Genomic DNA, 14,383 nt, shown 5'->3' with positions numbered 1-14,383 from the left:
TTTATCATTTGCTATTAACAACCTCTAAAGAGACTTCTAGACATTTATCATAATATTTAGGGAAATGATATAAAGTGCTGCACTTAATATAATAAGACTTTAAACTCTGTTGAAAGAATTTAAAGGTCTGTCTTCATGTTCTGACTTTTTAGTTTTAATATATGTTTGTGATTGTGGTACCTTCAAGCAATCATTAACTAATATCTTAAGACAATATATACATACGGCAAGATCCATTTTGAATTTAAATCTATATTTCAAATAATCTTCATGATCAATTGATTTATCAGATTCTTAGCTAATTACATCATAATGTTTACTTCATAATGTTGCTGATAAAAAGATCATACTATGAGTAGGGAAGGTCTCATCTATGGAATTTTTTGGTAGTTTGCGTATTCATATTGATAACATTATCACACTTTGAAAATGATTATTCTCATTGATAAGGATCCTGCTCCCTTCAGACTTCATAGAGCAATTGTGCCACTAGCTTATTTCCCCTTAATAGACTATATGATCCATGAGGACAGTAATCATAAATTATCAAAATTTTAAATTCTATGCATTATGTAACTTATAATCTTTACCCAAAAGGCAATTAATGAATGTTTTATTGAATTGTTGAATCAATATAAATGTTGTGTTTATAAATGAGTTCCATATGTGAAAAGGTATGTTTAATTCTCCAGAGAAAAATGCTTTGTCAATTTAAGTGTATCTAGTGTCTGAGCATTTAAGTACTTGGCAGTTATTTTGATTTTTATTTCTTAAAGTTGAAAATTAAATCCTAAAATTTTCTAAAATTTGACTGTCTTTCAAATATCATTGGAAATTCCTTGTCTCTTTATCCATATTGTGTTTTCTCTGTATTTCAAGGAAAGAGAATTAATTCTTAACAAAATTCCTTGTCCCAAATCTTCCATATAAATCATTGCTCTATGTTATGTCTCTAGGATTTCTTTATTAGACAAAGGTAGTAATGTTTTAAAAATACCCAGTATATTCTCCAGACCTAATTTTAAGAGACTGGTACATGTGGTTCATGGGAAGATGTTCATACTCTACGAAACAATTTGCATTTGCATTTTAAACACTTCTTAATCTAAGTAGTTTGAAATGATTGATTAGATAATTTGAACAGTACATACAGTATTCTTATCCTCATTTCACAAATGAAAACAATGAGAGAATAATGAAGTCCAGAGGTTTGTCCAAGCCTGAGAAAAACCAAGACTAGAACTCATTGTTCCTAACACTAAGTTTTGTTGTTGAGTCAGACTTCTGCTATAATAAAAATAACAAAAAAAGGAACATCCCTTTCATTCATGTCCTTTCTTAAATGCAAAATAGGAAAAATAGACTTGATGTTCTTTTGGTCCAGAAATAATTGCATTCCAAATGGCTACTCCTTTCTAAAGGAAACCTTCTTAACGCTTTATTTTCTTTGGACCAAAAAAGAGCAATGCTAATGAAACTATTCCAAAGTACTTTGTTTTGCTTTTAATAATTAAATTAAGGTTCGTTATTATCAGTGTTAATCCCTATCTACTACTCAATATTTATTTCACTAATGTTACACCACACTTGGAAGGTGCTAATTGGTCATGTTGGTCTTAAATCTTACTATGTAGCTGTATTTGTAGCAAGGATTGAAATATGAGATAGATATATAGTCCTTTGTTAAAACTTTATTTAAATGGAAAACAAGGGAAAACAACTCTATTCAAATAAGTAGATAGTCTTTTCTAATAAATGGTATTGAACCCAGATCTTGATTCCAAGTCAGTATCTAATTGTAACAATATATTTATATTATTTCTTGTCTTCTCCCATTAAAATGTAAGTTCCTTGCAAGTAAAAAGTATATCATTCATTGTACCTGTATCTGCACTGCCTAGTTATTGTGTCTGGCACAGAGTGGGCACTTAAATACTTACTGATTCGTAATTAGATCAATGTATGTATGACTGAGAATCAGAATGTTGATCCCAAGGCAATAGCAATATGCTCATGCCTAAAATATGCTCTTTTGGATTATGAGAATATGATTTTATGAGTTGTTTCTTATTTACAAGAGCTCATTTGTATTTTATTGGCCTGGCCAAGGTGCTCATCTTGGCTTCATCTAAAGTACCTTATATAAAGAGTAGTTGGCAGTGTTGTGTTAGGTGTTCCTCTCTGAGTACTTGTGATTTGCTAGTTTAAATTAATGATAATCAGAAGCTTTACACTCTCTCAAAGAAAATGGTAGTCACTTTCCTTGGAGTCTCCCTCTCTTGACTTCCTCACCTTTGTATACTATGCCAATCATTTTTTGTCGAGTTAACATCATCACTACTTTGTTCCACTGATTTTTCCTTTTTTAAAAAAAATTAATAAATTTATTTCTCTTTCCAACTACATACAAAAATGGTTTTCAACATTCCTTTTATTTGTAAGATTTTGAGTTGCACATTTTACTTCCTTTATCCCCTCCCTCCCCATTCCCCTTGACAGCAAGTTATCTGATTTAGGTTATAAGTGTATAACTTTGTTAAAAATATATCCATATTTGTCATGTTGTAAAAGAATAAAAACAAAAGAATTTTTCCTTTTGCCAAACTAAAATTTCAATTTTAAGTAATTTGTCATATTACCATTTTAGGGAGAAAGGGAGAAGAAGAAGAAGAAGGTGGGAAGCATACAATTTGGAACTCAAAAAGATACACCAAAAATATTAAAATTTGTTTTTACATGTAAGCAGGGAAAAATAAGATGTTATTTTTAAAATTCAAAATATATAAACATTGAATATCAATAAGAAATTAAATTGCTGGTATTTGGGGTACTCTGGAATACTTAATATGTATTCCATTTAAATTTTAGGTGATTATTTTTTAGATTTAGGAGCATTTGCCTTTTGAGAGGTGATTTTGTTTGTTTTAAGTAATTAGTTATTTTCCTAAGATTAAGGAAGATTGTAATTTATGTCTACATAGTGCTTTCCATTTTACAAAATGCTGTCTTAACTGTCTTTTGAGATAGTGAAATATCTAAGGCATTGATAATTTGTTAGGAGTAGCTAGATGGGACAGTGAATAGAATGCCAGACCTGGAATGGGGAAGACATGAGTTCAAATCCAAACTTAGACCCTTACTAGTTATCTTACTCTAGGTAGGTGAATTAATGCTGTTTGCCTCAGGTTCCTTTTCTGTAAAATGAGTTATAAAATGGCAGACCATTCCACTACCAATAAAACTCCAAAAGGGGGGACAAAAAGATAGACACTCCTGAAAAATGGCTTAACAACAGATTGTTTATTGGTCGGAGAAAGAGGAAAAGTAAAAGATAACACATACCCATACCCTGAAATATCTGTATATCAGACATCTCTTTTTGCATGTATAGTCCATTATTTCTCTGCAAATAAGAAGTTTGGTTCTCTGAAATCAAATTTTTAGAAAAGTTTTCAGTGGAAGTAGACAGTTAAATAGGGTATATAATTTCAGATTATCCCAATCTCCAAGGTTTTCAGTTAGTTTAGGTTTTATAATATTTATGTTCTCCATACACATCCTTTGTTCTATAAAACAGTGTTCTTGTTCATGAAATAAATTTCTACAAGATCAAAGCTCTTTTCTCTTTTTCTCATTGACTTCCATTATAAGTCAAAGGCATATGGGTAGCTAGGTGGCACAGTGCTTTGGATTCAGGAGACCCTGGAGTCAGGAGGACCTGAGTTCAAATCTGATCTCAGACACTTAATAATTACCTGATTGTGTGACTTTGGGCAAATCACTTTCCCCATTGCCTTGTAAACAAAACAAAACTAAAAAATGTCAAAGGCATATTCCAGTGAATGAAAAGATATCCCAAAGCCATGAATTAAAAATGAGTCAAAGACCAGAACATAAACAGGTCAGGTTTTTATAATTCATCAAGAATACATGCCTCTTGGAAATTGTAGCACCCAGGTAGAAGATAGTTCTTGTTTTTTAATAGAACATTAAAGCTTTATCCTCCTCTTCCTGTAATTTCCCTACTTCCCAGGACTATAGACACTTACCCATTCTTGTGGATTGCCTATTTCCATATGCACAACCTATAACATGTGTACCACAATCCTTTTGTTTGTATGCTCAAGCAGTCTTTAATAGAACTTGTATATACATTAGATTTTGTTCTTAGGCATTATTATTTTTAAATAATATTATCCAGTCTTAAAAAGTCTTGCATCAGTTTGTTATGAACATTTATTAGCACTGCTCATGAGCAATTACTATTTTTCCAATTTTAAGTCTTTTTTAGTTATTTTGTAATTGTTTTTTTATAATTTTTGTGTGTAACTTGGTAGATTGAATCCCTTCAGATTTTGTAATTATGTGTTTTTATATATGTGGTTATGTACATATTTATATGGTTTTTTCTAACTTTATAGAAGAACTAAAATGTCCCAACAGAAAAATATATTTTAATCAGTTTTCTATCTAAAACTTTTATTATAAAGTATGACTTGTTGTGTCATAATTTAAGAAAAGCCAAGGGCTATATTTTTTTTATTTTTAGAGAAGATGAAATGTAATGAATTATTTTCTGTTGATTAAAGCCTAAAAATGTATGGTTTATTTTCGGTGGAAACCTAAAATATAGGAGAATGTTTTAAATTTATCCAAGTTAATCAGATCAACCTTTGCTAAAAACGATGTCCACAAGTGAAAATAGTTTAATGAAGAAATGTCAAGGAAATGCCATGAGAAAGTGAGAAAGTTTGAATATCTGTGTGTATGTTATACATATTAAATTGGGAGAGGAACAGCTAAGTGCTGCAGTGTTTGGAATGCAAATTCAAATCTGGTCTCAGACACTTAATAACTGTGTGACCCTGACCTACCCTGTTTAACCTTGTTTGTCTCAGTTTCCTCATCTGTAAAATGACCTGGAGAAGGAAATGGCAAGCTATTCTAGCAATTATGCCAAGAAAATCCCAAATGAGGACATGAAGAATTGAACATGACTGAAAATAGCACAACAAAAATACCTGAACATGTGTTGCATATGTGTGTATGTGTACACAAAAGCTCAAGTCTTTGTACATACTATTGGTTGCACATTTTATAGCAACAAACAAAATGTAATTCATGATTACTTTAACAAAAGAAGTGGCTTGGGATAATGAAAAGAGAACCAGCCTGGGAGTCATTCAAGCTTTTCGCCTGATATATTCACTAAGGGCAGTCATGGAGATACAAGGGAAGGGAAGCTAGGACTGAGTCTTGGGGATATCCACAATTAGGAAATGTTTTCTTAATGAACAGTCCTTAAAAGAGATTGATTAAGGATTAGAGTCCAGAGGGATAGAAGATGTAAAGAAAGACAAGAGAGAAGAAAATAACCAGTAGGATCAGATGGTCAACAATGTCAAATGAAGTGAATAGGTTGGAAAAGACAAGGTCTGAGAAAAGATCATTATATTTGTTATTTAAGAGATAATGATAACTCTGGAGATACAAGGAGATGTAAGTACTGGTAAGAAATTATGGTTAAAGTTCACCATTTTTAGATCACTAGTTAATCCAGAAGTCAGTATTATTCTTACTTGGTTAGAGAAGTTCACCAAATTGGGATCCACCAGAATAGAAATTAGAATTTATAGTCTCTGATTTATGGATTAAATAATAACCCTAAAAATGTTTTTTTCCTAGCATTTTATTTTTGACTAGTGTTTTTTTTGTAAAACAGAATTTCAGTCAGTACTAGCTGAAATTCAATAGCTTTTTTTGTTTTAGTTTTTGCAAGGCAATGGGGTTAAGTAGCTTGCCCAAGGCCACACAGCTAGGTAATTATTAAGTGTCTGAGGCCAGATTTGAACTCAGGTACTCCTGACTCCAGGACCAGTGCTCTATCCACTGTGCCAACTAGTCACCCCAACAATAGCAATTTTTGAAAGGCAAAATCTCAATGTTAAAATTCCTTCTCCTTGAAAAGAACCAATCATTTGCATACCTCTAATTTCAGACAAGGTGCCTTTGCATTCTAGAAGCAACATATGGCCAACAAAAATATAATTCTGATCGATCTCCTCATTTTCTATAGAATATAAGCCCAGTGAATCATTTTAAATACTTGCAAGTTGTCAACACTTAAGCTGCTGTTTTCCTAGGGGTTGGGGCTTTTAGCATTCTTTTCCCAACTACAAATGTTTTGTTTTTTTTCACTTAATGTATATACAATAGTACTTAGAGAATTCTCATTTCTACCCTATTTAGAAATAAACATCTGTTTGCTTCAAAAATGGAGTGATGTTGGATAGCAGAGAAGTCTATGAATCATGGAAAAAGTGACATGCTTTATGTACCATATGTGCAAACTCCAGAAATGGGATAATTTCCATAGATTATTATGGACAAGCAATTATGTAGTGGGAATTTTACAAGCAGATATGATTCATTGCTTCTCCCACTGGGGGGTAGTCACATTTAAAATCTACTTTGACTATCGACCTAAGGCAGCTATCAATAAGCTTTTTTTTTCCTCCAATGAAAATGTATAAATAGCAGAACCCAAGAAAATATAGTTGAAGTTTACACTGAGTTACTTAAATTGGGATTATGATAGTAGCTGCAGAGAGCTACTATATTATAGTAGAACCTTTTTATAGGTGTACAATAACATATATATGTAAATATAGATATATTCACATAGATTATGATGGAACTAAATCTATGAATTCTCTAGAATTTACATTTGATTTCTCTTCCATATTTGTACTTTCTCTGCAATTTATAGTCCTAGACAATAATTGAGGGTTCTACTGGCTTAAATGACTTGGACATTTTACCAAGATCACCCCCAGCAGTAGGTGTTTCAGAGAAAGGGCTTTAACCTAGATGTTGCTATTGCTGTTCTCCCCTGGCCACCAACCCAGCCCAACTCCCTTCAAGTAGTGCCCTATCAGAAAGTTCATTGGGAAAACCTTTCTTACCTTCTTGTCAATAGGTGCTTCTTTTTCACCTTCCTTGATCCTCCTAATTGGGGATTGACTCCATATCTGCCCTATTAAGCGTTATTATATACTTTGCCACCATTCCCCCATTCCCCCAAAGACTTCCACTTTGACCTTCACCCTGCAACAATATTCTTAGTATGTCTGTTGCTCCCAATTAGAAAAGATCTCTTGGAAAGTAGGGTCTGTTGGTGAGCCAAGATGGTGGTATGAAGGCAAGATTTCCCAGAAACTCTCTTCCAAAAACCTTAAAATTATTACTAACTAAATTTTAGAGAGGCAGAACCCACAGAAAGACCCAGTGAAACAATTCTTCAGCTCAAGGTAACTTGAAGATCCATGGGAAGGCTCTGTTTCATGGGGTCAGAAGGCATGGCAATGTGCCACCCTGAAAGGAATGAGCTCCAGACTTCTAGGAACAGCCCATGGAGCTCCTGGGTCCATGGAGGCACTAGTTCCTCTCTCAGTCCAGGGAAGTTTAGCAGGGAAACCTTTGCCAGAGTGAGCACATAACCTAGGCCAGCTCAGCCTTGGCCTGGTAAATGGAAGCGAGCCTGTGGAGCCACCCAGCAGGGAGCTCTCAGGCACCTGCTCACACAGGCACCTGCTCACAGTACGCTAAGCCCACACAAGGAAAGGGGGTGTGGCGAAATTGTCAAGGTCTCTAAACTATCTCTGGGATAGGACTCTGTGGCTTTATCTATATTCAGACCCGAGTCACAGTCTGAGGCCCCCAAAGCTATAGAGCAGGGACTCTCCTCATAGCTCTAGGGAAGAGTGGTGTGCTTGTGGTCATCCACAGATCAGAGCACAGGCAGGAGAGCAGTTTGAGACTCTCATAAGACCTTGAAGGAACTGAGGTTCTTCTGGGAATGTCCCAATAACACTCAAAAGCTTTAGAAGCACCCTAAAAGCAGGGCACAGACTAGAGAAATGAGTAAATAGAAAAAAACCTGACCATAGACAATTACTTTGGTCCCATGGAGGATCAAAATGCACACTCAGAAGTAGACAAAGTCCAAACTTGTGTATCCAAAGCCTCTGTGATAAAAAAGGAATTGAGCTAAGGCTATGACAGAGCTCAAAAAAGATTTTGAAAATCAAGTAAGGGAAGTAGAGGAAAAATTGGGAAGAGAAATGAGAGCAATGCAAGAAAAACATGAAAACCAATTCAACAGCTTAGTCAAGGAGATACCGAATATACTGAAGAAAACATCATGTTAAAAACCAGTTTAAGTAAAATGGAAAAAGCAGTCCAAAAAGTTAATGAGGAGAATATGCCTTAAAAAGGAGAAATGGGCCAGATGGAAAAGGAAATAGGAGCTCTATAAAGAAAACAACTCCTTCAAATTTATAATGGAGCTAAAGGAAGCTGATGACTTTGTAAGGAATCAAGAATGAAAAAGGAATGAAAAACTAGAAGAAAATGTGAAATCTCATTGGAAAAACCAACTGGACTGGAAAACATATCCAGAGAGATAACTTGAAATTATTGGGGTACCTGAGCCTTGACTTCATTTTTAAAGAATTTCTACAGGAAGAGTACCTTGATATCCTAGAAGCAGAGGGCAAAATAGAAATTGAAGAAATCCACTGATTACCTCATGAAAGAGATAAAAAAATAACTCCCGGGACTATTATAGACAGATTTCAGAACTCCCACTTTAAAGAGAACTTATTACAAGCAGTCAGAGAGAAACAATTCAAATATCACGGTGATGCAGTCAGAATTACACAAGACATAGCAGCATCTATATTAAGGACTCACAGGGCTTGGAGTATAATATTCCAAGAGGCAAGAGAGCTTGGCATGCAACCAAGAATCAACTACCCAATAAAACTGAACATCTTCTTCCAGAGGAAAAAATGGATATTCAACAAAATAGGAATTTCAAATGTTCCTGTTGAAACAGCCAGAACCAGATCAAACAGAAATTTTGATCTCCAAGTACAAGACTCAGATGAAGCACAGAGAAGGTGAACCAGAAAGGCAAATTATGAGGGATTTAATAATGTTTAACTGCATGCACTCCTGCAAGAGAGGGTGATACTGATAACTCATATGAACCATCTCAGTTAATAGAGCAGTTAGGAGGAACATATTTAGGTAAGGCACAGGAGAGAGCTGAATATGAAGGTATAATATATGGTAAAGATGGAGTCAATGGGAAAAATAGGAATATACTGAGAGAACGGGAAGGAAGAGGTAGAATGGAATAAGATATTTTATGTAAAAGAGTTAAGAAAAAGCTTTTGCATTAGAGTGGAAGCCAGGAAGGTGATAGGGAGAGTGAAAGAGCCTTTATTCTCATAAGAAATGACTCAGAGAGGAAACTTAATAGGGTATAGACATCTCTTATCCTGGAGGAAAAAGGAGAGGAAGGGTATGGGAGAAAGGGGGCAGGGAAAGGGGAGGGGAGGTGAAGGTGATAGAGGAGAGGTAGATCATGGGAGAGGACAGTCAGATACAACACATTTTTTGCAAGATGGTGGGATTGGGTGGTCTATCTGGGACCACACAGATCGGTGGTTGTTGGGTGTCCTTGGTGGGATTTGGGCTCAGGTCATCCTGGCTCCAGGCCGGTACTCTATCTGCTGTGCCACACTCAACTGCCATGTAGCACACTTTTGAAAAGGGAAAAAGTGAAAGGAGAGAAAAATAAAATATATAGGAGTGGGGAGGAATGAATGAAGTGCAGGACAATAAGCAATAACCACTGTGGGACAAAATATGGAAGCAACTTCTCTGACAGAATTATGATAAAGAATGCAATCTACCCCAGAGACAGAGCTGATGGTATCTGAACACGGACTGAAGTACATTTTTTTTGGCATTCTTTCACTTTATTTTTTGAGGTTTTTCTATTTTTGTGGGAGAAGTGAGGGGTTATGTTTACTCTTACAACAAGAATATTTTAGAAATGTGTAAATAAATTTTAAAAATGAAATGAAAAATTTTTAAAAGAGAATAATACAAAATCAAGTAAAAAAAAAAACAAAAAAAGGAAAGTAGGGGCTGTTTACTTTTTCTGGTATCCCCATGACTTAGCACTGAATTTGGAAAATAGTTAACACATATACATTAATCCATTGATTTATTCCTGACTGAAGATGTCAGTATCCACTGTCTTGCTGCCTCTATGAATTGATAGGCACATGGCCCTGGGCAAGTCACTTAACTTTGTTTGTCTCTTGTTTCCTCATCTGTAAAATGAGCTGGAGAAGGAAATGGCCAATCACTCCAGTATCTTTGTCAGGAAAATTCCAAATGGGGTCACAGAGAATTGGACATAACTAAAAAGGATTCAACAAAAAATGTATGCACATAACATATATTCTATATGTGTTTATACATATCGGTATATCAGGGCATATACTTAGATATATCTGTGGTTTCATAAATGTCATAAACCTCTGGCATGTGAATTCTCTTTCCTAATAATGATATAAACAGGTCTATAACTTGTGGTCACAGAAATTATATTGAGAAATTGGGGCAACTAAATGGTACAGTGCATAGAGTACACTCATCTTCCTGAATTCAAATCTGACCTCAGACACCTACTAGTTGTGATGTTAGGTAAACCAATTTATCCTTTTTTGTTGCTGTTTCCTCATCTATAAAATAAACAGGGGAAGAAAATGGCAAACCACGCAAATGGGGTCATAATTGAACAACAAATTTAATTTTATATTCATTTTGTCACTGAAGATTTTAATTATTGTTGGTGGACAGGGAATTGAGTAACCTTGTGATGTCAACTGATCTAAGAGAGAATTGAACCTTTCAGCTTTCCATAACCACAATAACAAGCCTACACAATTGGGTAAAATTTAGTTAAGATGGATAGGGGAAAATGTCCTTTAGTTATTCCACAGAATTTACTATAGAAAATATACATTCCTATAGCCATGAGGGGAAAAACATCCGAAAACCTCATGTGGATTATTTTATCCACTTTAAATTCTCATTTAATATTTTGATTGACAGAAAACCAGTTGGAAAGTCATTATTCAGGAGCAACTGGGACTCACATTGTACATAATTAATCAATTTACCATTGCTCTTGCTCTTGAAGGGTATAAAGTGTGATATTAAATGCTAATCCTTGGGTATTTATCTTCTTTTGCTCTGAAAGATCTCTTTCAAAGGCATTGCATTTCTTTGTCATTCTCAAGAAATAAAATACATAATGTTTTATATCTTCAATAGTAAATGTTCTGTAGATCTTAAAATGTTTCCATAGGATCATTAGGAACTGCTTTATGCCAGAGTTAGTCTGAATGCAAGCTTTATCTGACATTTAATGCCCTATTTTCTAACCCCAATGAGAAATCTAGTTCTGAATAAAAAGTTAGTGTATGAGTTAACCAGAATCAATAGAGTTATTTGAATTTCATATAGATATAAAGATTTCCAACTCTCAAATTATTTATTATTGAATTCATGTAGTCTATAGGATTCTTAATCTTTAATGGGGAGTCATGAACTCCTTTGGCAGATTGGCAGAATCTACAGATCACTTCTTACAATAATATTTTCAAATGTATATATTGGATAAGATTCAAAAGAAGATGAGTCATGCTGAAATATAGTTATTGTTTTTTTTTAAGTTCACAGTTCCTAGGTTGAGGGCCAAATGACATAACCTACTCTGCCATTGTTAATCAACCTGTCCCCAGTCCACTACTCCTGTGGTGGTGTGTTTTTCCCAGAATACTAGCAAATCAGTTTTAAGAGAAATTCATGAATTCTCTGCCCTCATATTAAGTGCTTATTTTACTCCTCTGCAACAGTGATTTTATTGATAAGGATATTGTCAATGGTGATATAGTTCAGAAGCCCATGCATTCCCATACCTGTCTCTCTTAGTCATTTATTCCCATAAGTTTACACCCAGAGTTTATCAAATAAATTGAATTCCTATAGTTCTCTTGAAATGACCAGGAGATCTATCTTGACATGTATACAACCCATCTTTTTTGTTGAATGTATATTTCTTTGATATGTTTTGTACTGTCTGTTGTTACTGACACCTGACTTTTAATGTGTTGCTGTCTACTCAGAGCCACTATGCAATGATGCTTGAATGTCCTTTGGGTAATCCTGAACTTCAATTTTCAGAGACTATAGTATAACATGATTCACAGTAATATAACTTTAGCAGAAGAATATTCATATTTTTCAATGGATCTTTACTTCAATAATTTACTTGGGGTTCTTAAAAGAACTTTGCAGTTCTACTCCCAGTACATTGTTAGCCCAACTCATCAACCATTTTGCAGCATCTGTTTATGATACCCCCGTCTCTCCATTTCTTTCTCTTCCTCTCTCCTTGACTCAAGTATACACATATACATTCATACTCACACTTACTACTTACACACTGTATATTTTAGTGGATGAGCTCAACAAAACATCGCTCAACTACATAATATGTCTGAAGCAAAGGCAGTCTTTCATGAACTTTATTGTTCTGAAATGAATACTTAGGGGAAATTCTTTTGAATGATTATGATCTTATTTAGGAGACTGCAATATTCTAAGGCGTGATAAAAATCAATACAATGAAATTACAGTTTTTGCACATCATACTCAAATGATATGAATCCCAGCACTTGTTTATTAATAAAACCTTGCAGTCATAGGCATTAATTAATTCAATAAGTATCTATTGAACCTCCACTTACCTATAGGATTGGTATGGAGGAAGTAAATGTATTTTAATTAAAGGACACAGGGTAGGGATTTTTATGTTAATGTCCACAGGCTAGCAAAGTGTCACTAGAGAGATTTATTGAACCATTTTAAGAGTCATTTACACTAAGATACCTGTAACAAATAAACTCTTTTTTTACAGTTGGTCAGAAGGAATATTTCTAACACACATAATTTTGATTATAAGCTAATATTGTTATATTGTTTTGAGTTCACAAAATAATACAACTGAAACCCATGATATAGCTATCTTAACTTATAAACTAAATAGACTTCTTAACTTACATATTCAGCAGCTTTGAATGACTAGTCTTGGAGAATAACCTCCTATTCTTCATCTAAAGAATAATGGATATCTCAGGAAATTTTAATCAAACTAATGTTTCCTACTAATAAAAATTAGTAATATTTTTAGGCATTTATAAAAAGATAAGCATTTAGCTCTTCACCTCTAAAAACAACTTTTCTAAAATAAATATTAACCTTCTGGGTGTCTTAGATACCTCTTGAATTCCTTGGGTCTTATCTATAAAAAATCAGTTTGGTAGAGATGTTCATCTTCTAGTTTTGAAATCCTATATTATTTTTTTAAATGTATTTTCATTAAAGATATTATTTGAGTTTTACAATTTTCCCCCAATCTTGCTTCCCCCCCTCCCCCCACAGAAAACACTCTGTCAGTCTTTACTTTGTTTCCATGTTGTACCTTGATCCAAATTGGGTGTGATGAGAGAGAAATCATATCGTTAAAGAGAAGAGAAGTCTAAGAGGTAACAAGATCAGACAATAAGCTATATGTTTTTTTAAAAAAAAATTAAAGGGAATAGTCCTTGCAATTTGTTCAAACTCCACAGCTCCTTATCTGGATACAGATGGTACTCTGCAGACAGACCAAAATTGTTCCCGATTGTTGCACTGATGGAATGAGCAAGTCCCTCAGGGTTGAACATCACGCCCATGTTGCTGTTTGGGTGTACATTGTTTTTCTGGTTCTTCTCATCTCACTCAGCATCAGTTCATGCAAATCCCTCCAGGTTTCCCGGAAATACCTTCCCTCCTGGTTTCTAATAGAACAATAGTGTTCCACAACATACATATACCATAGTTTGCTAAGCCATTCCCCAATTGAAGGACACTTACTGGATTTCCAATTCTTTGCCACCACAAACAGGGCTGCTATAAATATTTTTGTACAAGTCATGTTTTTACGCTTTTTCCTTGTCTCTTCAGAGTATAGACCCAGTAGTGGTATTGCTGGGGCAAAGGGTATGCACATTTTTGTTGCCCTTTGGGTATAGTTCCAAATAGCTCTCCAGAAGGGTTGGATGAGTTCACAGCTCCACCAACAGTGTAATAGTGTCCCAGATTTCCCACATCCCTTCCAACAATGATCATTATCCTTCCTGGTCATACTGGCCAATCTGAGAGGTGTGAGGTGATACTGCAGAGAAGCTTTAATTTGCATTTCTCTAATAATTAATGATTTAGAGCATTTTTTCATATGGCTATGGATTACTTTGATCTCCTCATCTGTAAATTGCCTTTGCATATCCTTTGACCATTTGTCAATTGGGGAATGGCAGTTTGTTTTAAAAATATGACTCAGTTCTCTGTATATTTTAGAAATGAGTCCTTTGTCAGAATCATTAGTTGTAAAGATTGTTTCCCAATTTACTAC

The sequence above is a fragment of the Macrotis lagotis genome, chromosome 6 (genome assembly GCF_037893015.1).
Source record: "Macrotis lagotis isolate mMagLag1 chromosome 6, bilby.v1.9.chrom.fasta, whole genome shotgun sequence".
Lineage (NCBI taxonomy): Eukaryota > Metazoa > Chordata > Mammalia > Peramelemorphia > Peramelidae > Macrotis > Macrotis lagotis.
The sequence above is the reverse complement of the archived record's forward strand: the minus strand, read 5'-3'. Positions refer to the sequence as shown.